Source organism: Hemitrygon akajei, chromosome 16 (assembly GCF_048418815.1).
Source record: "Hemitrygon akajei chromosome 16, sHemAka1.3, whole genome shotgun sequence".
NCBI classification, from domain to species: domain Eukaryota; kingdom Metazoa; phylum Chordata; class Chondrichthyes; order Myliobatiformes; family Dasyatidae; genus Hemitrygon; species Hemitrygon akajei.
This window is the reverse complement of record NC_133139.1, coordinates 65,504,897-65,527,943: the sequence shown is the minus strand read 5'-3', so window position 1 is coordinate 65,527,943 and position 23,047 is coordinate 65,504,897. Positions and strand designations below refer to the sequence as shown.

Below are 23,047 nucleotides of genomic sequence, written 5' to 3'. Positions count from 1 at the left end.
ATACTCATGCATGTTCTTCACTGTCTGGTGGCACTGATCAAAAGTAGGTAAAATGATAAATTCTGGATCAAATATGTTAGTTCACCAGGTCTAATATCTTACCAGCACCTCCTATCCTTGGCACAGACAGTGATCTTGACTCCTTACCAGAGGTAGTGAGGATTCCCGCTCCTATATCACGAGCACAGAACCTACACTGAAGTTTCATGACTTCAGTCTTTTTCTCAACTTCAGAACGTCCTTCTAGATGTTATTTTTGAAGTGTGGTGGAATTAACATAAGAGATGATTGAGCTACTCTGTGTTTGGCTATCATGCTTAGAGGGACTGCAGAGAAGATAGAGCAGGAAGATCCATTGACAGACCAGAGAATGTGGCATTGTTCTTCTTTAGCAGTGAAGGTTGAGAAATAATTTGCTAAAAATCTTCAAGATTGTCAATGCTTTGGGCAGAGTTAATGAAGAGAATGAAACATAGAAAACCTACAGAACAATACAGACCCTTTGGCCCACAAAGTTGTGCTGAACATGTCCCTACCTCAGAAATTACTAGGTTTACCCATAGCCCTCTATTTTCTAAGCTCCATGTACCTATTCAAAAGTCTCTTAAAAGACTCTATCGTATCCGCCTCCACCGCCATTGCCGGAAGCGCATTTCACGCAATGGTCTTCCATTGAAGAAGAGTGGAGAACCAATAACCAGAGGTTTAAAGGTGACTATTGTTGAACCAGGGGTGCCAGGAGAGAAACCCTTTCCACAAAGTGAGTGGTCACAGAACTCACTGCATGGATGGGAAGTGGAATTATTTCACCATGAGCTTTCAAATGGGAAAACACATGGAGTGTTGGAGAGAAAATAATTAAAGGGATATTGAGAAACAGGGGATGATCAGACTGTAATGTCCCTGTCAAGACCTAGTATGGGTCCAATGGGTAGAATGGCCTTCTGCACAATGTTTCTATGATACTACACTGCTGGTGAATACTTTGGAGTAGTTTGTTTGCAGACAGTGAGGTCACAAAGAAATTAGATAGCTCATTATATAATGTGAATGAGGGTTTGTGGATAAACTTGTCTGGGACCTTTGGTAGAATTCTCCTGGTCTTTATGATATAGTGTCCTGTATTCTCACCAACAGAGCAAATGACAGAATGTCCCAAGCAAATGAGGCAACTCTGACGGTGTGGTACCCCCTCAGCCTAGACATTGTGAGCAACAGACAGCAGTGAGGGTGAGGGTAAATTGTGCAAAACATGAGAGTGGACACTCACAATCAGTGATGTGACATGTTTCAGCACAGCCTTCCAAAGCAACCTCATGAAATCAGAAATAAAAGCAGAAAATGCTGGTCAATTCAGCAGGTCAGGCATCCACTTTATAATGAAGAATGGTTAACCTCTTCAGCATGAAACTTTAACTATTAATCTTTCCAGAAATGCAGCCTGAACTACTGACTACTTCCAGCATTTTTCTTTCTTCCACATTTCCTGTAGCTTGATTGATTTTTAAGCTTTAGAAATATTAAACAAAGATTTCTATCAAGAGCCCACATATTAATCATTTTCAGAACCAGCTGATTACTGAGAAAGTAATCTCCACATTTCCTTTCCTTAACTTGAACCAGTTTCACAGTCTCGATAACTAGCATTGAGGATCTTTGCTCCAGTGGTCAATGTTTTCAGTGTCCAATACTTTACCAAAAGAGTCTGTTTCTATGGTCTCTGCCTTTGAACTGGGTAGTTTCAGAGCAATCGCCATTGCCATGTTCTCCAAGAGCTCCACTGTGGCCGTTGCCACCTCCAGCCTTTGAGTGGTCTGCAAGCTATCCAGCCGGGAAGTATTAAAAACATCGTTTACAAATGTTGTTATATCCTACAGATGAAAAGGAACACCTCATCAATTGAGAAACAAAATACTACAGATGTTGGATGTCTGGGGAAAAAATGGAAAATGATGTTTTTCCAATGAAGGGTCATTGAGCAAAATCATTAGTTTTGTTTCCCTCTCCACAGATGCTGCCTGGCCTGCAGAGTCCAGCAATGGAGGCTCTAAAAACAGGACTGAACGAGTCTGAAAAGGGTTGTCCACTCCGCCAGACCTATCATGGTACAACCCTCCCCACCACTGAGGTCGTCTTCAAAAGGTAGTGCCTCAAGATTGCAGCATCCATCACTCAGGACCATCACCACCAGGACAAGCTCTCTTCTCATAACTACCATCAAGGAGATAGAGAAGCCTAAAGATGCACACTCAGCATTTCAGGAACAGCTTCTTTCACCACCATCAGATTTCTGAATGGTCTGTGACCCTCACTATTCCACTTCTGCACTATTTATTTGTCATAATTTTAAAGTTAAAAGTACATTTAATATCAAAGTACATATACTATCTACAACCTTACAGGCAGCCACAAAACAAAGAAATCCAGTTGTGTCATGGTCCGGATCGGTTCCCCTTGAAATTTAGTTAGGTTGCATTATGATCCGGACCATTGACTCTTTGTTCCCTTCTAATTCCGTTTCACATGTCCCTTGAGCTGGCAATCAAGCTGATCTACTCTCGACCCAAACCAACAACTTATAAGCCCCTGGCTTTAGCCATTCGGGGCGAGAGTGTTAAGAAGTCTTAGCAAGTTGCCGTCGCTATGACAAGACAGAGTTATCCGGCCTGCATCGGAGTACCAGCAATTCGCCTTCCTTCACCAGAGTGGGTCCGGGCAAGGTCAATCTGCCAGGGGTGAGTTAAAGGCAGAGTCCTGACTCGGCGTTCATGCCCATTGCCCGTGTCTACCCCTCGAAGAGTCTGGGCTCGGTGCCTGAGTTGAAGGCGGAGTTCTGGCTCGATGTTCATGCCCAGTGTCTGCGTCTGTCTCGTTGAAGAAGAGTCCCGGCTCAGTGCCTGATCTGAAGGAGTCCTGGCTGAATTTTGCTTGTCCTGTGTTTTGGTGTCCACGTTTCTGGCTGCAGCGATCCATGGTGTCCACGTTTCTGGCTGCAGTGAATCAAGGTCCTAGTCTCCTAGTCCAGAGTCCACGACGATCCAGGTTCCACATTCCGGGCTGCGGCGATCCGTGGATCCCAGTCTCCTAGTCCAAGGGCCATGGCGGTCCCAGTCCCCAGGGTCCCAGTCATGGCTGCAGCTATCCCAGTTCCCTGTTTCCAAGTCCCAGCGGTGATCCAAATCCCTAGTCCAAGGTTCGTGTTCCTCTTAGTCCTCCTTGATTTCCCGATTTTCTGTGTAGCGAGTAATAAATGCTATTTTATTGAACCTAAGAAAGACGTGTTTGTGTCCTCCGTGTGGGTCCTCTCCCAGCACCCTTGTCCCCACCTCGTGACAAGTACAACTCATTCAAAATGAAGACCGTCAAATTATTATTACAATAATTAATTATGTCTTCTACTGTACTACTCCTCCAAACAACAGATTTCATGACAGGTCTGTGATGATAAACTTGATTCTGTGATTCTTGACACTGAACTGACTCCACAACCAACAGAATCTCTTTCAAGGACTCTACGACTCAGTATTATTTATTTACATTTGTCATCATTTGCAGGATTTGTTTTCTTTTGCACATTAGTCATATGTCACCCTTTGCTATTTATAGTTTTTAATAAATTCTATTGTATTTCTTTATTTCCCAGTGAATGCCTGCAAGGAAATGAACCTCAGTGTTGTATATGGTGACGTATATGTACTTTGATAATAAATTTACTTTGAACATTGGCAGTTCTTTTAGTTTTCCATGACTGTTGGATTTTCCTGGGGTATTGAAAGCTTACCTTTAAGAAGTTCTCTCTTTATGGAAGGATTTGTACCCCTTCCTGTTTTTATTCCTACTGCACTAATTGTTGAATCTTTCTCCACCTTTTTTCTCCCTTTCTATACCACTCCCTTTTTCTCTCCCTTTGCTTCCCATCTTTGACTTCCTTTCTTTCTCCATTGCCTTCTGTTCCCCTGCTCCCACTTTCTCAACCCTTACTCTTTCTCCATCTCTTTATGACTCCCTTTGCCTCTTCCGTCATTCTCTGGTCACCAACCCAGTGCAGACACTGCGGGCAAGAGCAATGAACATTGCCCCATAAAGCTGTCATTTCCAATCCTGTGCGGCTCTGGATGTAAGTGCATCTTCTGCAGCAACACACACTACAAGCTGGAGGAACTCAGTCAGTGTCAAACAGCATCTATAGAGGGAAATGGAGAGTCAACATTTCAGGTCAAAACCCTTCATCGGGACTGGGCAACCTTCTGTGATTCTGGGATGCAAGTGCATTTTCTGGTGTCACCTAATTTTATCCATATTCAATGTCTACTTTAGGACACCTGTATCTCCAGTACATCTGCACAACTGCCCATATTACAGAGTGGCAGAAATACAAGGCACATCAGGCTGGCAGATGAAGAAACCCTCACCACATTTAGAAAGTACGATGCCAACACTGAGATGGGATTGGGTTGAATCAGCACAGATACAATGGGCAGAATGGCTCCCTGTTGTGTTGTGAATATCCTACGATTCAGTGAGAAAGGTGCTGTAAGAACATATCACCGTTCTGTAACACCCATGTAACCTAACTCCATCTGGTGATCTTCCCCCATCCCGTTACTACCTCCAGTTAACAAAACCCATCCCTCGCGGGTCTAGAATCCACCTTTGACCCAACATTGATGGGTCACTGAGGAGTGTTCTGAGTTTCCACCATCATCTGAGTGTACAAGTCTTTTCAAATTTCACTCCTGAAAGGCATGGCTCTAACTTGCAGACTCTGCCCACCAGTTCTGTACCTCTCTACACCCTCCCTACCCCCTCCACACTCCCTCCCTTCACATCTACTCCTCCCCAGCTCTGTTTTCCATAATACATAGATCATAGCACAGTACAGCACAGGAACAGGCCATTCAGCCCACAATATCTGTGCTGAACATGATGCCAAATTAAAACCATTTCTCTTCTGTATCCACATGATCTATATCCCTCCATTCCCTGAAACGTCAGGTGTTTATTGAACAGTGTCTTAAACACCACTATTCCCACCATTACCTCTGACAGCCTGTTCCTGACATCCAACATTTTGTAAAAACCTGTCCCGCACATCTATTTTAAACTTCCCCACTCTCACCTTAAATGCATGTCCTACAGTATTTGGTGTTTCTACCCTGGGAGGAAGATTCTGACTGTTTACTCTGTCTATGCCTCTCTCAGCCTCTGCCTATGATACTCCAGAGAAAATGACCCAAGTTTGTCCAACCTCGTCTTATAGGTTGTAACATGAAACAACAAATCACCTTGCCAGTTCTGGCAGAAAAATTCTTCTTCCCCCCCCCCCCCCCCCCCTGCCCAAGTACCATACTTTTTAGATACAATATCTATGACTCTCTTTCTGACAATGTATTCAAGATCCTCTGGCTCAGAAAAGTATCTGTTCAACTTCCTTCCCAACCTCCTGCCAAATACTTCATGTCCATTGTTACTGATGTTTCTGGATAGGTGAAAAGACCTTTACATATCCTCCGTGCTCTCTGCTTCAAGTAAGACAGCTTTATCAATCATTCCTCAGTCAAAATCCTCCTGACTATATCCTTGTAAATATCCTCTTTACTCTCTCCACCTCAGGAACACACCACTTTTACCCCAGGATAAAATTGTTGGGCTTCTAATTCCTTACCTTGATATCGTTTGTCCCACTGAAATTCTGACAGATTTTATCATGGTAGCAATCAGCTAACTTCAGCACATCTTCTGCAGAGTTTAACTGGGCAATCTAAAAATACAACAGCTAAATATTCAGGAACAAGCAATCAAACAAAGAAATAATCAAAAGTCACAAGAAATCAGAAAAAAAAAGCTTGACAATGAAGCCTTTAAAAATCTTTGGACACTCTAACATAGTGTCCGATGGCAACTCTTACTGAAGGTCATGTAGTCAATGAAAGGACATCTCTGAGCATGGAAAAGCAGGAAGAAATAGCTTAAAATAAGGTCTATCCTTTACCCAATGCCCTTCACAGTCTCAGAGCATTCCAACATGTTGTACAGGGTCTGGCAGAACTGTGGAACAGATCTTGGCCAAACAATCCACAGGCATGGACCAACGATCAGCTGATCAAGTTGAAATTCAGTCATGAATTCAGACAGCATGGAACCAGCCTCTTCAGCCCATTGAGTCTATGCTGACCCTCAAACTCCCATTGATGCTAATGTTAAACTCATTCCTTTATATTTTCTTTACATTATGACAGAGACATTTAAGAGGCTCTTAGATAAGGACAGGGAAGTGCAGAGAATCATGGATATGGATGTTGTGTAGGCAGAGCGGATTAGTTTAGAGAGGTGTTTAATTACTAGCTTCCACCACCATTTTGTGCACAAGTCTTTTCAAATTTCACTCCTGAAAGGCGTGGTCCGAACTTTCAGATTCTGCCCACTAGTTCTGGAACTTCCTATGCCCTCTCTACCCCGTCCACACTCCTCTCTTCACATCTGCTCCTCTCTAGCTCTGTTTTCCATAATACATAGATCATAGCACAGTACAGCACAGGAACAGGCCATTCAGCCCACAATATCTGTGCTGAACATGATGCCAAATTAAAACTAATTCTCTTCGGTACCCACATGATCACTGACAGCCCAAGAAACACTGTTGACTCTGGTGAGGACTGCATATGCAGGAAAACATTCCAACAGATCCACATCCGGGGATAATGGAAGTTAAGTTTGCTCCTTGGAGAAATGGAGTGAGTGAACATCAGAAGAACTTTTCATACCTGCTGGACGTACACTGAATAATCCAAGTTGCACTGCGACGGCGTAGAGTTCTGCTTCTCAGAGACAGGACAGGAAAGTGGATCCACTGGAATGAAGATGGCATTTTAGAGATCAGTGCGTCCACCTGCCAACTCTACCCCCACCTTCCTGCTGTTTACCGATCAGGCAGGGAAGCACTGAACTCTGTAACTCCAAGCTGGTGTACTCCCACAATGAGCAGCATCAGATCCGGACACACCGTACTGTGACTCGACGCCACATCTTCCTGACCCCAAGAACAACTGTGGATGCCTCGTCCAATCCCACACCCACTGGCACCCAAAGGAACCGATACCATGGTTGGCATTGTACTTGTAATGTTGGCACAAGCCACACTAATGTGGAAATGTTGGTATGGGCCTCATTGCTGGTTTGGGAGGGACAATTTGTAAACATCTCCACAGCCATGAAACCAGTTAAATGTGTAAGTGATCAGCACTCTCAGGTTGAAGGAACAACACCTCATATTCTGTCTGGTTAGCCTCCAACCTGACAGCATAAACACAGAATTCTCAAACTCCCAGTAATTTCTCACCCTTCCACTTCTCTCTTTTCCATTCCCTACTCTGGCTCTCCTCTTATCCCTTCTCTTCTCCTCAGCAACCTATCATCTCCCTCTGGCGTCCCTCCTCCTCCCCTTTCTCCCTCAGTTCACTCTCCTTGACTAAAAGGTTTCCTCTTCTTCAGCCCATTTTACTTTCTCCACCTCTCTCCTCCCAGCTTCTTACTTCCTACCTCCTCCCCCTCCCACCTACATTCTCCCTCACCTGACTTCACCAATCACCTGTCAGCTTGTCCCCTTCTCTCCCCCCACCTTCTTATTCTGGCTTCTTCACACTTCCTCTCCAGTCCTGATGAAGGGTCTCAGCCCAAAATGACGACTGTTTATTTCCTCTTATTAGATGCTACCTGACCAGCGAGTTCCTCCAACATTTTCTGTGTGTGACATCAGGACACATGTTTGATGTGAAGTTGTTTCAATGGGCTGGGCTGAGACCATTCAGCACCAAGTGACAAGGAGCTGAATTTAATTACCTTCATTATACATTAAATAATCTTGTCCACACTCACCCATCTCTACAACCCCACTCTCTGCTCACTCATCACCTTCCCACCACTCACTGAGACAAGTCTAAACTGTTCCTCCTGCAACTAACCTGAGGACTGGGGCCAGGGGGCTGAACATCGTGGGGTGAGCTGCTCGTGTCTGAGATCAGTCTGAGGACTGGGGCCAGGGGGCTGAACATCGTGGGGTGAGCTGCCCGTGTCTGAGATCAATCTGAGGACTGGGGCCATGGGGCTGAACATCGTGGGGTGAGCTGCCCGTGTCTGAGATCAGTCTGAGGACTGGGGCCAGGGGGCTGAACATCGTGGGGTGAGCTGCCCATGTCTGAGATCAGTCTGAGGACTGGGGCCAGGTGGCTGAACATCGTGGGGTGAGCTGCCCGTGTCTGAGATCAGTCTGAGGACTGGGGCCAGGGGACTGAACATCGTGGGGTGAGCTGCCCGTGTCTGAGATCAGTCTGAGGACTGGGGCCAGGGGGCTGAACATCGTGGGGTGAGCTGCCCATGTCTGAGATCAGTCTGAGGACTGGGGCCAGGGGGCTGAACATCGTGGGGTGAGCTGCCCGTGTCTGACATCAGTCTGAGGACTGGGGCCAGGGGACTGAACATCGTGGGGTGAGCTGCCCGTGTCTGAGATCAGTCTGAGGACTGGGGCCAGGGGGCTGAACATCGTGGGGTGAGCTGCCCGTGTCTGAGATCAGTCTGAGGACTGGGGCCAGGGGACTGAACATCGTGGGGTGAGCTGCCCGTGTCTGAGATCAGTCTGAGGACTGGGGCCAGGGGGCTGAACATCGTGGGGTGAGCTGCCCGTGTCTGAGATCAGTCTGAGGACTGGGGCCAGGGGGCTGAACATCGTGGGGTGAGCTGCCCGTGTCTGAGATCAGTCTGAGGACTGGGGCCAGGGGGCTGAACATCGTGGGGTGAGCTGCCCGTGTCTGAGATCAGTCTGAGGACTGGGGCCAGGGGGCTGAACATCGTGGGGTGAGCTGCCCGTGTCTGAGATCAGTCTGAGGACTGGGGCCAGGGGGCTGAACATCCTGGGGTGAGCTGCCCGTGTCTGAGATCAGTCTGAGGACTGGGGCCAGGGGGCTGAACATCGTGGGGTGAGCTGCCCGTGTCTGAGATCAGTCTGAGGACTGGGGCCAGGGGGCTGAACATCGTGGGGTGAGCTGCCCGTGTCTGAGATCAGTCTGAGGACTGGGGCCAGGGGACTGAACATCGTGGGGTGAGCTGCCCGTGTCTGAGATCAGTCTGAGGACTGGGGCCAGGGGGCTGAACATCGTGGGGTGAGCTGCCCGTGTCTGAGATCAGTCTGAGGACTGGGGCCAGGGGGCTGAACATCGTGGGGTGAGCTGCCCGTGTCTGAGATCAGTCTGAGGACTGGGGCCAGGGGGCTGAAAATCATGGGGTGAGCTGCCCGTGTCTGTGATCAGTCTGAGGACTGGGGCCAGGGGGCTGAACATCGTGGGGTGAGCTGCCCGTGTCTGAGATCAGTCTGAGGACTGGGGCCAGGGGGCTGAACATCGTGGGGTGAGCTGCCCGTGTCTGAGATCAGTCTGAGGACTGGGGCCAGGGGGCTGAAAATCGTGGGGTGAGCTGCCCGTGTCTGTGATCAGTCTGAGGACTGGGGCCAGGGGGCTGAACATCGTGGGGTGAGCTGCCCGTGTCTGAGATCAGTCTGAGGACTGGGGCCAGGGGGCTGAACATCGTGGGGTGAGCTGCCCGTGTCTGACATCAGTCTGAGGACTGGGGCCAGGGGGCTGAACATCGTGGGGTGAGCTGCCCGTGTCTGAGATCAGTCTGAGGACTGGGGCCAGGGGGCTGAACATCGTGGGGTGAGCTGCCCGTGTCTGAGATCAGTCTGAGGACTGGGGCCAGGGGGCTGAACATCGTGGGGTGAGCTGCCCGTGTCTGAGATCAGTCTGAGGACTGGGGCCAGGGGGCTGAACATCGTGGGGTGAGCTGCCCGTGTCTGACATCAGTCTGAGGACTGGGGTCAGGGGGGCTGAACATCGTGGGGTGAGCTGCCCGTGTCTGAGATCAGTCTGAGGACTGGGGCCAGGGGGCTGAACATCGTGGGGTGAGCTGCCCGTGTCTGAGATCAGTCTGAGGACTGGGGCCAGGGGGCTGAACATCGTGGGGTGTGCTGCCCCTATCTGAGATCAGTCTGAGGACTGGGGCCAGGGGGCTGAACATCGTGGGGTGAGCTGCCCGTGTCTGAGATCAGTCTGAGGATTGGAGCTCTGGGGTCATGAGGAATTCCTCATCAGAGGGCTGCAGACCTTTGGAATTCAGTCAGCCCTGGTTTCTCAGACTACTGTGTCAGTTCAAGGCTGACCTTTATAGTTCTGGGGATCAAGCAGAGTCGTGGAGTTTCGGGTGGGTGGTGGTGGAGGGGGTGGGGAGATCAACATGACCCTCTTGTGGAGGAAGGTCTTGAGGTCTGGGGGCTTCTCAGAATCATGGGGAGAGGTTGAGAAAAAACACAATGAGTCTGTCTTCTTTGTACTAACTGACAATAGGTCACGTCATCGATGAGGAACCCATTGCGTGGGTGTTAATCGTCTGAGAGACAACAACGGCTTGTTTGGTACTCTGATCAATGAGGAACCGATTGTATAGCTACTAATATTGTACGAATTGCGGAAACAGTGTCCGGAGACCGGCTGACCTCGTGTAATTGGATTTACTATATAAATTTGAATTGTAACCTCGTGTTGACGGAGACATACGGAAAGGTTCCCTGTGAATTCACGAATTAAGGCGGTGACCATCTCTGATTTCGGACTCAGAACAAGACAGGCTTGGGAAGAAGGGGTCTGAGAGCTCTGATTAAACGACAGTACTAAAAACAAAGGCAATTAAAGGATGGTATTACAACGAAGGCAACTGAGACCTTGGGATTAGAACCTAGATCCATTGGCCAATGGAAAAGGGAGAGAAAATTATATGGAGAACACGATTGTATGTCTTTGAGTGTACGTCTCTGTTTGTCTGAAGGGTTTACGTCCTTTGTACAGAACAATTAACAGGCAGGTAAAATGGTTAACAGGAAGGGCAAACCCCAGAAATGGAATCGGAAAAATAATTCTGGATCAACACCGCACACCAGGACTCAGCCTGTTGATCCTTTAACGACGGCACCCAGGAACGGGAACACCCGATTGAAGATAGAAACAATATACGAAGAAGGAGCAGCACTAAGGGGACCTGCTTGCTCCCCAGCGTCGCCGGCGGACAAGATTTTCTTGGAAATGTGAGACAGCAGGTATTGTAACTTCTTCCAGGGATCTCTCTGAGTGGAGTGGTGAGGATTGGTTTTATGGCAGACTCTTTGATCTAAAATAAGATTCAGTATTCCAGACTCACTCCCCTGCACACCCCTGACTGACGTAGCCCCAGCCTCACCCGCCACTACCTCCAACACACATTGCACTGACCCAGACTCACTCTGCACTACCCCGAACCCATGGATCTATCTGCAGAACCACTCCCCATCGTTCCCGACACACCCTGTCCCCTACATACCTCAAACTGACCCAACCTCACACCCACCATCCACCTCACACTCAGCTGTTCCCCTGTCTCAGCCTCCACCCCCACTGTCTCCTATACACCCCCGTACCGAGACACAGACTCACTCCCCACCGTCCCAATACATCCCCCTTTGATACAGACTCACTCTCCACCATCTCCTACACTGACCCAGTCCCAGACACACTCTCCCCCATCCCCTACACACCACACTGTCTACTACACACCCCAAACAGACCCAGTCTCAAACACACTCACCACCGACCCCTACACACCCCACACTGACCCAACCTCAGCCCCCCATCCCACTGTCCCTACACACCCCACACTGACCCAACCTCAGCCCCCCCACCCCACCGTCCCTACACACCCCACATTGACCCAACATCAACCCCCACCCCACTGTCCCTACACACCCCACACTGACCCAACCTCAACCCCTACCCCACTGTCCCTACACACCCCACACTGACCCAACCTCAACCCCCACCCCACTGTCCCTACACACCCCACACTGACCCAACCTCAGTCTCACACCCCACTGTCCCTACACAACCCACACTGACCCAACCTCAGCCTCACACCCCACTGTCCCTACACACCCCACACTGACCCAACCTCAGCCTCCCATCCCACTGTCCCTACACACCCCACACTGACCCAACCTCAACCCCCACCCCACTGTCCCTACACAGCCCACACTGACCCAACCTGAACCCCCACCCCACTGTCCCTACACACCCCACACTGAACCAACCTCAGCCCCCCATCCAACTGTCCCTACACACCCCACACTGACCCAACCTCAGCCTCACACCCCACTGTCCATACACACCCCACACTGACCCAACATCAGCCCCCCACCCCACCGTCCCTACACACCCCACACTGACCCAACCTCAACCCCCACCCCACTGTCCCTACACACCCCACACTGAACCAACCTCAGCCCCCCATCCAACTGTCCCTACACACCCCACACTGACCCAACCTCAACCCCCACCCCACTGTCCCTACACACCCCACACTGACCCAACCTCAACCCCCACCCCACTGTCCCTACATACCCCACACTGACCGAACCTCAGCCCCCCACCCCACTGTCCCTACACACCCAACACTGACCCAACCTCAACCCCCATCCCACTGTCCCTACACACCCCACACTGACCCAACCTCAGCCCCCCACCCCACCATCCCTACACACCCCACACTGACCCAACCTCAGCCTCCCACCCCACCGTCCCTACACACCCCACACTGACCCAACCTCAACCCCCACCCCACCGTCTCTACACACCCCACACTGACCCAACCACAGCCTCACACCCCACTGTCCCTACACATCCCACACTGACCCAACCTCAGCCCCCCCCCACTGTCTGTACACACCCCACACTGACCCAACCTCAGCCTCCCACCCCACCGTCCCTACACACCCCACACTGACCCAACCTCAACCCCCACCCCACCGTCTCTACACACCCCACACTGACCCAACCACAGCCTCACACCCCACTGTCCCTACACACCCCACATTGACCCAACCTCAGCCCCCCACCCCACTGTCCCTACACATCCCACACTGACCGAACCTCAGCCTCACACCCCACTGTCCCTACACACCCCACACTGACCCAACCTCAACCCCCACCCCACCGTCTCTACACACCCCACACTGACCCAACCACAGCCTCACACCCCACTGTCCCTACACACCCCACATTGACCCAACCTCAGCCCCCCACCCCACTGTCCCTACACATCCCACACTGACCGAACCTCAGCCTCACACCCCACTGTCCCTACACACCCCACACTGACCCAACCTCAACCCCCACCCCACCGTCTCTACACACCCCACACTGACCCAACCACAGCCTCACACCCCACTGTCCCTACACACCCCACATTGACCCAACCTCAGCCCCCCACCCCACTGTCCCTACACATCCCACACTGACCGAACCTCAGCCTCACACCCCACTGTCCCTACACATCCCACACTGACCCAACCTCAGCCCCCCCCCACTGTCCCTACACAGCCCACACTGACCCAACCTGAACCCCCCACCCCACTGTCCCCACACACCCCACACTGACCCAACCTCAGCCTCACACCCCACTGTCCCTACACACCCCACACTGAACCAACCTCAGCCTCACACCCCACTGTCCCTACACACCCCACACTGACCCAACCTGAACCCCCCACCCCACTGTCCCTACACATCCCACACTGACCCAACCTCAGCCTCACACCCCACTGTCCCTACACATCCCACACTGACCCAACATCAGCCCCCCACCCCACTGTCCCTACACACCCCACACTGACCCAACCTCAGCCTCACACCCCACTGTTCCTACACACCCCACACTGACCCAAACTCAGCCTCACACCCCACTGTCCCTACACACCCCACAATGACCCAACCTCAGCCCCCCACCCCACTGTCCCTACACACCCCACACTGACCCAACCTCAGCCTCCCATCCAACTGTCCCTACACACCCCACACTGACCCAACATCAGCCCCCCACCCCACTGTCCCTACACACCCCACACTGACCCAACATCAGCCCCCCAACCCCACTGTCCCTACACACCCCACACTGATCCAACCTCAGCCTCCCATCCAACTGTCCCTACACACCCCACACTGACCCAACATCAGCCCCCCACCCCACTGTCCCTACACACCCCACACTGATCCAACCTCAGCCTCACACCCCACTGTCCCTACACACCCCACACTGATCCAACCTCAGCCTCACACCCCACTGTCCCTACACACCCCACACTGAACCAACCTCAGCCTCCCATCCAACTGTCCCTACACACCCCACACTGACCCAACATCAGCCCCCCACCCCACTGTCCCTACACACCCCACACTGATCCAACCTCAGCCTCACACCCCACTGTCCCTACACACCCCACACTGATCCAACCTCAGCCTCACACCCCACTGTTCCTACACACCCCACACTGACCCAACCTCAGCCTGACACCCCACTGTCCCTACACACCCCACACTGACCCAACCTCAGCCCCCCCCCACTGTCCCTACACACCCCACACTGATCCAACCTCAGCCTCACACCCCACTGTCCCTATACATCCCACACTGATCCAACCTCAACCCCCACACCACTGTCCCTACACACCCCACACTGACCCAACCTCAGCCTGACACCCCACCGTCCCTACACACCCCACACTGACCCAACCTCAACCCCTCCCACCCCACTGTCCCTACACACCCCACACTGACCCAACCTCACCTCACACCCCACTGTCCCTACACACCCCACACTGACCCAACCTCAACCCCCACCCCACTGTCCCTACACACCCCACACTGACCCAACCTCAGCCTCACACCCCACCGTCCCTACACACCCCATACTGACCCAACCTCAGCCCCCCACCCCACTGTCCCTACACACCCCACACTGACCGAACCTCAGCCTCACACCCCACCGTCCCTACACACCCCATACTGACCCAACCTCAGCCCCCCACCCCACTGTCCCTACACACCCCACACTGACCCAACCTCACCTCACACCCCACTGTCCCTACACACCCCACACTGACCCAATCTCAGCCCCCCACCCCACCGTCCCTACACACCCCACACTGACCCAACCTCAACCCCCACCCCACCGTCCCTACACACCCCACATTGACCCAACCTCAGCCCCCCATCCCACTGTCCCTACACACCCCACACTGACCCAACCTCAGCCCCCCCCCACTGTCCCTACACAGCCCACACTGACCCAACCTGAACCCCCACCCCACTGTCCCTACACACCCCACACTGAACCAACCTCAGCCCCCCACCCCACTGTCCCTACACACCCCACACTGATCCAACCTCAGCCTCACACCCCACTGTCCCTACACACCCCACACTGATCCAACCTCAGCCTCACACCCCACTGTTCCTACACACCCCACACTGAACCAACCTCAGCCCCCCACCCCACTGTCCCTACACACCCCACACTGACACAACCTCAGCCCCCCACCCCACGGTCCCTACACACCCCACACTGACCCAACCTCAGCCTCCCACCCCACTGTTCCTACACACCCCACACTGACCCAACCTCAGCCTCACACCCCACTGTCCCTACACACCCCACACTGACCCAACCTCAACCCCCCACCCCACTGCCCCTACACACCCCACACTGACCCAACAGCCCCCACCCCACTGTCCCTACACACCCCACACTGACCCAACCTCAGTCTCACACCCCACTGTCCCTACACTCCCCACACTGACCCAACATCAGCCCCCCATCCCACTGTCCCTACACACCCCACACTGACCCAACCTCAGCCTCACACCAAACTGTCCCTACACACCCCACACTGACCCAACCTCAGCCTCACACCCCACTGTCCCTACACCCCCCACACTGACCCAACCTCAGCCCCCACCCCACTGTCCCTACACACCCCACACTGACCCAACCTCAGCCTCACACCCCACTGTCCCTACACACCCCACACTGACCCAACCTCAGCCTCACACCCCACTGTCCCTACACACCCCACACTGACCCAACATCAGCCCCCCACCCCACTGTCCCTACTCACCCCACACTGACCCACCCTCAGTCTCACTCCTCACATTCCACTACCCACCCCAAAGTGTCTCCTTGACAGTCAATGATACTCAGAAACTTGTAGAGACACAAGATGTTCTGTAAATGCTGGAAATCCACAGCAACACACCTACAACTCAGCAGCTTTGTCAGAGACTGCGTAGGGAGAAATGGAGTTGAACTTTCAAAGTTTAATCCTCTTCACTAACACTTTGAAACACAAATTCTTTTTCTTTGCATGAGTTGTCCCTGACTTGTGTAATGTTTCCAACATTGCTTGTTCTGATTCTCAGCTCTCAGTAATCATTCTATTATCACCTGTACAGGCCAGCTGAGTGTCTCCCTGCTTCTGGTGATATCCAGCTTTGCAGACGCAGAAAAAAGACCCAAAGGAGTTACGACAGGTCATGTTCACTCCGCATGCATTTTTATCCTGGCATTCATCCACATCTGTTGTAGAGAGGAAGAGAGGTACAAATATTACCAACACAGATGTAGTCATAGAGTCATAGGGGACTACAGCACAGAAACAGGCCCTGCTGCCCATCTAGTCTGTGCTGAACTGTTATTCTGTCAGCACCATTGACCTGCACCCAGAACATAGCCCTCCATACCCTTCCCTTCTATGTACTTATTCAAATTTCTGTTAAATGTTGAAATTGACCCCTCTTCCAATACACCCTATCCTCGTTATATGCGGGGGATACATTCCTCACAGTCAACACATAATGTGAATATGCATAATGTGAATAATTATTTAAATGGAGAAAATAGGGATGCATTCTGGAGGGCTTCCTAAATAAGTTTTATCTGTAATTTATTCACATTTTCATACCAATACGACACAAAAGCAGTACCACAAGGCAACATTCATATTATATTTCATCAATTTAAGCTAATATTCAATGTCATAAATCATAGAAAGTTAACATACTAGGGTGTACAGTACTCAAACCCTTAAGAGCATGGGGGTTTAGAGAATGGTAATCTAAGGCTATATCCACACTAGACCGGATAATTTTGAAAACGCCGGTTTTGCGTGAAAACGATAGGTGTCCACACTATGCGTTTTTGAGAATATCTCTATCCACATTGAAACGGAGATTTCGGTGAATCTCCTCCTACTGCACATGCGCAGTACACATCTACCGAAAACAAGCAATATGTTTGGTGTCAAATCTCGCGGTGAAAGTGCGCATTTGTGTAGTTACAGACTAGAAAAACTTAAAACGGCAGACACCTGTTGGCTCTCATGCAGGAGAACTTAAAAGTTTAAAAAAATTAAAATACTGGAGCGTACGGAGGCAACCGAAAGGGAGTTCACGGACAGATTGACCCGGCTGACGATGAACATTGAAAAACTGACTAACTCTGTTACATTAATGAAGCACCTTGTTAAATGTGTAAAACATGTCTGCATCATTGTTATCTTGTATTTCCATACAATCTTACATTCGGCTGTTACACATCTATTGTCAGAGAAGTACTTGCATAAATAGGTAAACCACCTTCACACAAGCAAGGACAGAAAACAGGGCAAAGTGAGTATACTTATTTATTCAGTAAGTTATGGGTCAAAGTATTTAGTGAGTACATTTCTAACTATCTGGCTTCAGTCTCGTTGCCATCTGTTCTGAAATTTTTAGGTTATGTTCAAGAAAACAATGAAATAGCACGCTGCCATCTGACAGCGTTTTCAGAAGTCTCCGGTTACCCCGTCCACACTGATCTTCCCGAGCAGCGTTTTCAAAAATACCCACCCTGGAAAGCATTTCTGAAAAGCTCCGGTTTCGGGGGATGAAAACACCATTTTAGTGTGGACAGAGGGTAAAAACGAAGAGAAAAAGCTTTGGTTACGGATTTATCCGGTGTAGTGTGGACGTAGCCTAAGAGAAGCTTCATATTACAGTCTCCTTCAGCATTGGAACACATAAGCAGAGTCAATCTATCCTTTGCTGCCTTGAACCCTGACTCAGTCTTTTCATCCTTACTTATGTAAGTGCATTTCGGCATACGCTTCCAAAGAAGCCCGGTCTTGTCTGCATTAAACACCTGCTTTGGTGTGATGCCTAACTCAGCTATCATAGCCCACAACTGCTCAGGGTAGCGATCAGCAGCTTTGTGGTCAGCACTAGCTTGCTCACCACGCACGGCTAAGTTGTGAAGCCTGTGACAATTAACAAACTTAGAAAACCATCCCGTACTTGCATTAAAGCTAACAATATCATTTGACACTTCCTCACTAGCCTCTAAACAAAGGCGACCATAAACTTCCAAAGCTTTCACATGAAGATGATCGGAACTAAGTGTTGTTTTTTTCTTTGTTTCATGCTCAATGTACAAACTCAACATTTTCTCCATTTTTGTCATAATCGGTTCATGCACTTTGGTAACAATCTTTGAAGACACTTGTGGTGAATCAATCACTGCACTTTTTATTTTCTCAGCATTTTTCTTTAAGTTTCTGATCGTGGACTCACCCAGGCCGAAGTAGCATCCCAGAGCTGTGTTACTTTCACCTGACGGCGCCCTGTTTAGAATTTCCAACTTTTTTTCAAGTGTTAAAGTGGTTCTCTGCTGCTTGGCTGATAGCCCAGAAATTGACATCAGACGCCTAGGAGGCACAGTTAAATACTTCGAGCACAAAATCACTGCACCGTAGGTAAAAACAGCAAAAGTTTAAGAGTGCAAGGTCGCACATCCACACATTGCCAAAACCAATGCGAGACTGGCGGGAGTGAGACTGTGAGGCTTGTCCACCTGACTTGTATTGGTGGGAAAGCAGTGCTCCTCGCATAACTGTGAGTTTAGGACGCATATTAGGAGAAGTTGGTAGAAATAGGTTCCTCGCATAACTGAATCTGTATTGTCTGAAGACACAGAAAACGAGGATAGGGTGTAATTTCACTGGCAGCTCGTTCCACTCTCACTCCACCCTTTGAGTGAAGATGATGATAATGATGAAAGATCTTGACTGGAAAGTGAATGGTGTATGGAGTCCCACAGGAGCTTCTCTCAAATCTTTGTTCCTCATACTCTACATCATAGGTTATTAACCATTTCCTGCACGGATTCCCCTGGATCTAGCATCAGGGAGGCACAGTGCTGTATCAACTACAGATCCTGCTCCACAGGCCTCAACACCCCGGGTCCAATCGGAATTCAAATTCCTCCACAGCAGCTGCAATTGAGGAAATGTTTTGTCATAGAGAAATCTCTCACTAAAATGAACAAGTTGTCTTAAAAGGTGATCCATAATATCCTCCTGGAATGAGCCCAGGATTCACGATAGGTGTTCAGTGTTCGAGGTCTGGTGTTTGGTGAATGCTGTGCCCTGGAATCGATGCTGATGTTTGAGGTCTGATGGTCCAATCAGAAGTCCAGAAGTCAAGGCACTGAAGGCTTAGTGGGGCCAAGTTCTGACGTCTCCAGACAGACTGAAGGTATTTATGATAGAGTCATACTTGACACAGGTTCTCAAGTTACTTTACTCCACAGATCCTTTTCAACAGGGATTTGACTCATTTCCTGTTGGCTCCGATCAGTGCCCTTGAGGTTTGGGGGCTTAGTGCTGATGATTACCCTCATGATGGTTTTTTGTCGTTGACACTGGTGTATTCAGGAGCAGATATTGCGGTAGCTGAGACTATTGATATACTTGTGCTGGTTTGCCCAGATCCAGTTGTCAAAGGTAAAGTTGCCATTCTTGTGGGAACAAGCACTTCCATTGCAAACACGAGGAAATCTGCAGATGCTGGAAATTCAAACAACACACACAAAATGCTGATGGAACACAGCAGGCCAGGCAGCATCTATAGGGAGAAGCACTGTCGAATGTCAGGCCGAGACCCTTCGTCAGGACTAACTGAAAGGAAAGATAGTAAGATTTGAAAGTGGCGGGGGAGAAATGCGAAATGATAGGAGAAGACCGGAGGGGGTGGGGTGAAGCTGTTAAGCATCTGTTTTTGAAAAATTCAAACAAAAGATTGGAAAAGAAAGAAATAGTCTCCTCTATTAGGAAAGTTGACATTGAAGTCAGTCAACTTTGATGACTCACCAATACCAGAGGATTGGGAAAAGAGAATAACTGATAAGATGTTGGAACACAAAGACATCTTTCCTACTGACAAGATTGCTGTTGGTTGTTCCACGAGTACTCACCACACTATCATAGTGACAGAAGACACACCTTACCATTCATCACCATCGGAGACTGAATTCACAGTGATAATAACTCATTACGAGCCTACAATGAGGCAGTTTCAGTTACAAGGTCTATCTCTAACTCTTCCCCTTCCCTCTCTGGATTACACCGGTATCCCCATGGATTTCCCAGCCCCTCACTGAACCTACTCCCAGATGGTGACATTCGATCGTGTGGAGTTTGTGATCTTGGATCAGAATAGTAACCACCATGCCAGCTATAAATGGCAATTCTGAACAGACTTGTTCCTGGAGAAACTCAACAGGTCATGAAATCCATGTCCATCACAATAACCCTACTGTGGGACTTGCACAGAATATCCTTCTTTACTTCGAGGTATCTGAAGGACAATGTTGAAGGAATGTCAATGACAACCACTACTTTGAATTGATTCTCCATATCATGGTTATGTTAAATCCTTACATTCACAGTTCTTCCCTGCAGTGAGGCTGGCAGTCATAGAAAATGTCAGAAACCCTATGACACAGTTACACTGGTGGGAACCCACTGTGTTGTTACAAGTTGCATATTTGTCACAGGGCGAGTATTGCTCCTGTTTACTCCTTGTTACAGGTGCACTCTGTGGGTCTGCATGGAGCAAAACATAGGCATGTTGCTAAACACAGACCAGACCTTCCTTGGAACAAACATTTCAGTGATTTTCTTGGGAAAGGCCTTCAGAGTTGTGGCAGAAAGACGGGTGTGTGGAGTTAAGGCACAGATCAGCCTGGATTGAATTGAATCAGGGAACCAATAGCTTTCCACCTGCTGGAGGCCAAGATGTTTGCTAGCCTACTCTCCTGGTCATTGGATCTGGAAGCTGCCTATCAACACCTGCAGATCCCACTGGAGGAATCAGTGGTAGCCCCACCTTCTCTGGTGATGTGACTAGTTAGAATGCTAAAGCTGTGCCATGGAGAACATTCTGACTTGTTGCATCTCCGATTGGTTTTGAGGATTCACCACACAGGATAAGAAAAACCTGCAGAGTTGTAAATATAGCCCACACCACTATGGGTAGTCGCCTTCCCACTATCAAGGACAGCTTCAAATTGCAACACCAAAAAAAGGTGGCATCCGCCATTAAGGACCCCCAAGACCTGCCCTTTTTACAATAATACCATCAGGTAGGATGTACAAGAGCCTGAAGACACACGCTGAGCGTATTGCTTACAGCTTCTTCCTCTGCGACATCAGACTTCTGAATGGACAATGAACCCAAGAATACCTCCTCACTATTTTCACTCTCTTTTCTCCCTACTTATTTAAAAAAGGAGGCGGAGCAACGTTGAGATGGCGCTAAGGTAGGTGGCATTGTGGATAACGAAGTAGGTTTTCAAAGTTTGCAGAGAGATTTAGGCCAGTTAGAAGAGTGGGCTGAACGATGACAGATGGAGTGTAATGCTGGTAAGTGTGAGGTGCTACATTTTGGTAGGAATAATCCAAATAGGACATACATGGTAAACGGTAGGGCATTAGAGTGATCTAGGAATAATGGTGCATAGTTCCCTGAAGGTGGAATCTCATGTGGATAGGGTGGTGAAGAAAGCTTTTGGTATATTGGCCTTTATAAATCAGAGCATTGAGTATAGGAGTTGGGATGTAATGTTAAAATTGTACAAGGCATTGGTGAGGTCGAATTTGGAGTATTGCGTACAGTTCTGGTCACCGAATTATAGGAAAGATGTCAACAAAATAGAGAGCATACAGAGAAGATTTACTAGAATGTTACCTAGGTTTCAGCACCTAAGTTACAGGGAAAGGTTGAACAAGTTAGGTCTTTATTCTTTGGAGCGTAGAAGGTTGAGGGGGGACTTGATTCAGGTATTTAAAATTATGAGGGGGATAGTTAGAATTGACGTTGATAGGCTTTTTCCATTGAGGGTAGGGGAGATTCAAACAAGAGGGCATGAGTTGCGAGTTAGGGGGCAAAATTTTAAGTGTAACATGAGAGGGAATTTCTTTACCCAGAGGGTGGTAGCTGTGTGGAACGAGCTTCCAGTCGAAGTGGTAGAGGCAGGTTTGGTAATGTAATTTAAAGTAAAATTGGTTAGGTATATGGACAGGGAAGGAATGGAGGGTTATGGGCTGAGTGCGGGTCAGTGAGACTAGGTGAGAGTAAGAAGGGCCGAGCTGGCCTTTTTCCGTGCTGTAATTGTATGGTTAAACGTCAACTCCTTTGCTTGCATCTTTGGAAACAGCTCTATTTCCATCTTTAATATCTTTATTTTTCCCATTCAGGGTTCTTTTGAAGACCCTGCCCTGCAGTTACACACTGACATAGGTTCTTTGCGGGAATGGGACCTGTTCTCAGATTTTCAGGAATGCCCATTGTTCGGCACGTCAAGGGCTCAGCCTGAGAGTCCGGCTCGAATTCAGAAGCTTAAGATCTCAGGGCTCTGGAGACGGGTGGATCGAGGGTTGGTTTCACAGCAGGAGACACGTGTGTCATCGGGGGAGTCGGGATATCTGCTGTGGGCCCGAAGACCTGGGATCTGTGCGATCTTCAGGCACAGAGCTCAAAAAAAAAAGCAATGTAACAGACCTTTAACGTCATAAATCAGCTGGTTGTTGTTATGTCTCCCCGCTCGCTGGGGAGAAAATGGAGACGCCTCCTTCTCCCTTATCAGGGAGAGAGAGAACCTGTGGAATGTCAAATGCCAGATGAAATGTGGAGTCTGTGGGGTAACTGCAAGACTGTGTCTTTGCTATTGCTTTGCTCACGATGAGTGCTCGGAGACGGTACTGATGCTTGCTTTATTAGCTGGTGGGGGAGGGGGATTGTTGCTCTTACGCGCGTGAGGGAGGAAAGCT

The 23,047-nt window shown here is 49.5% G+C and overlaps 1 protein-coding gene across 1 annotated transcript in view; it reads right to left on the bottom strand.

Moving 5' to 3' along the window:
• LOC140740134 (uncharacterized) overlaps positions 1 to 23,047 on the bottom strand; it is a 187,924-nt gene that overhangs the window by 121,394 nt on the left and 43,483 nt on the right. The gene's annotated exons all lie outside the window — the stretch shown is intronic.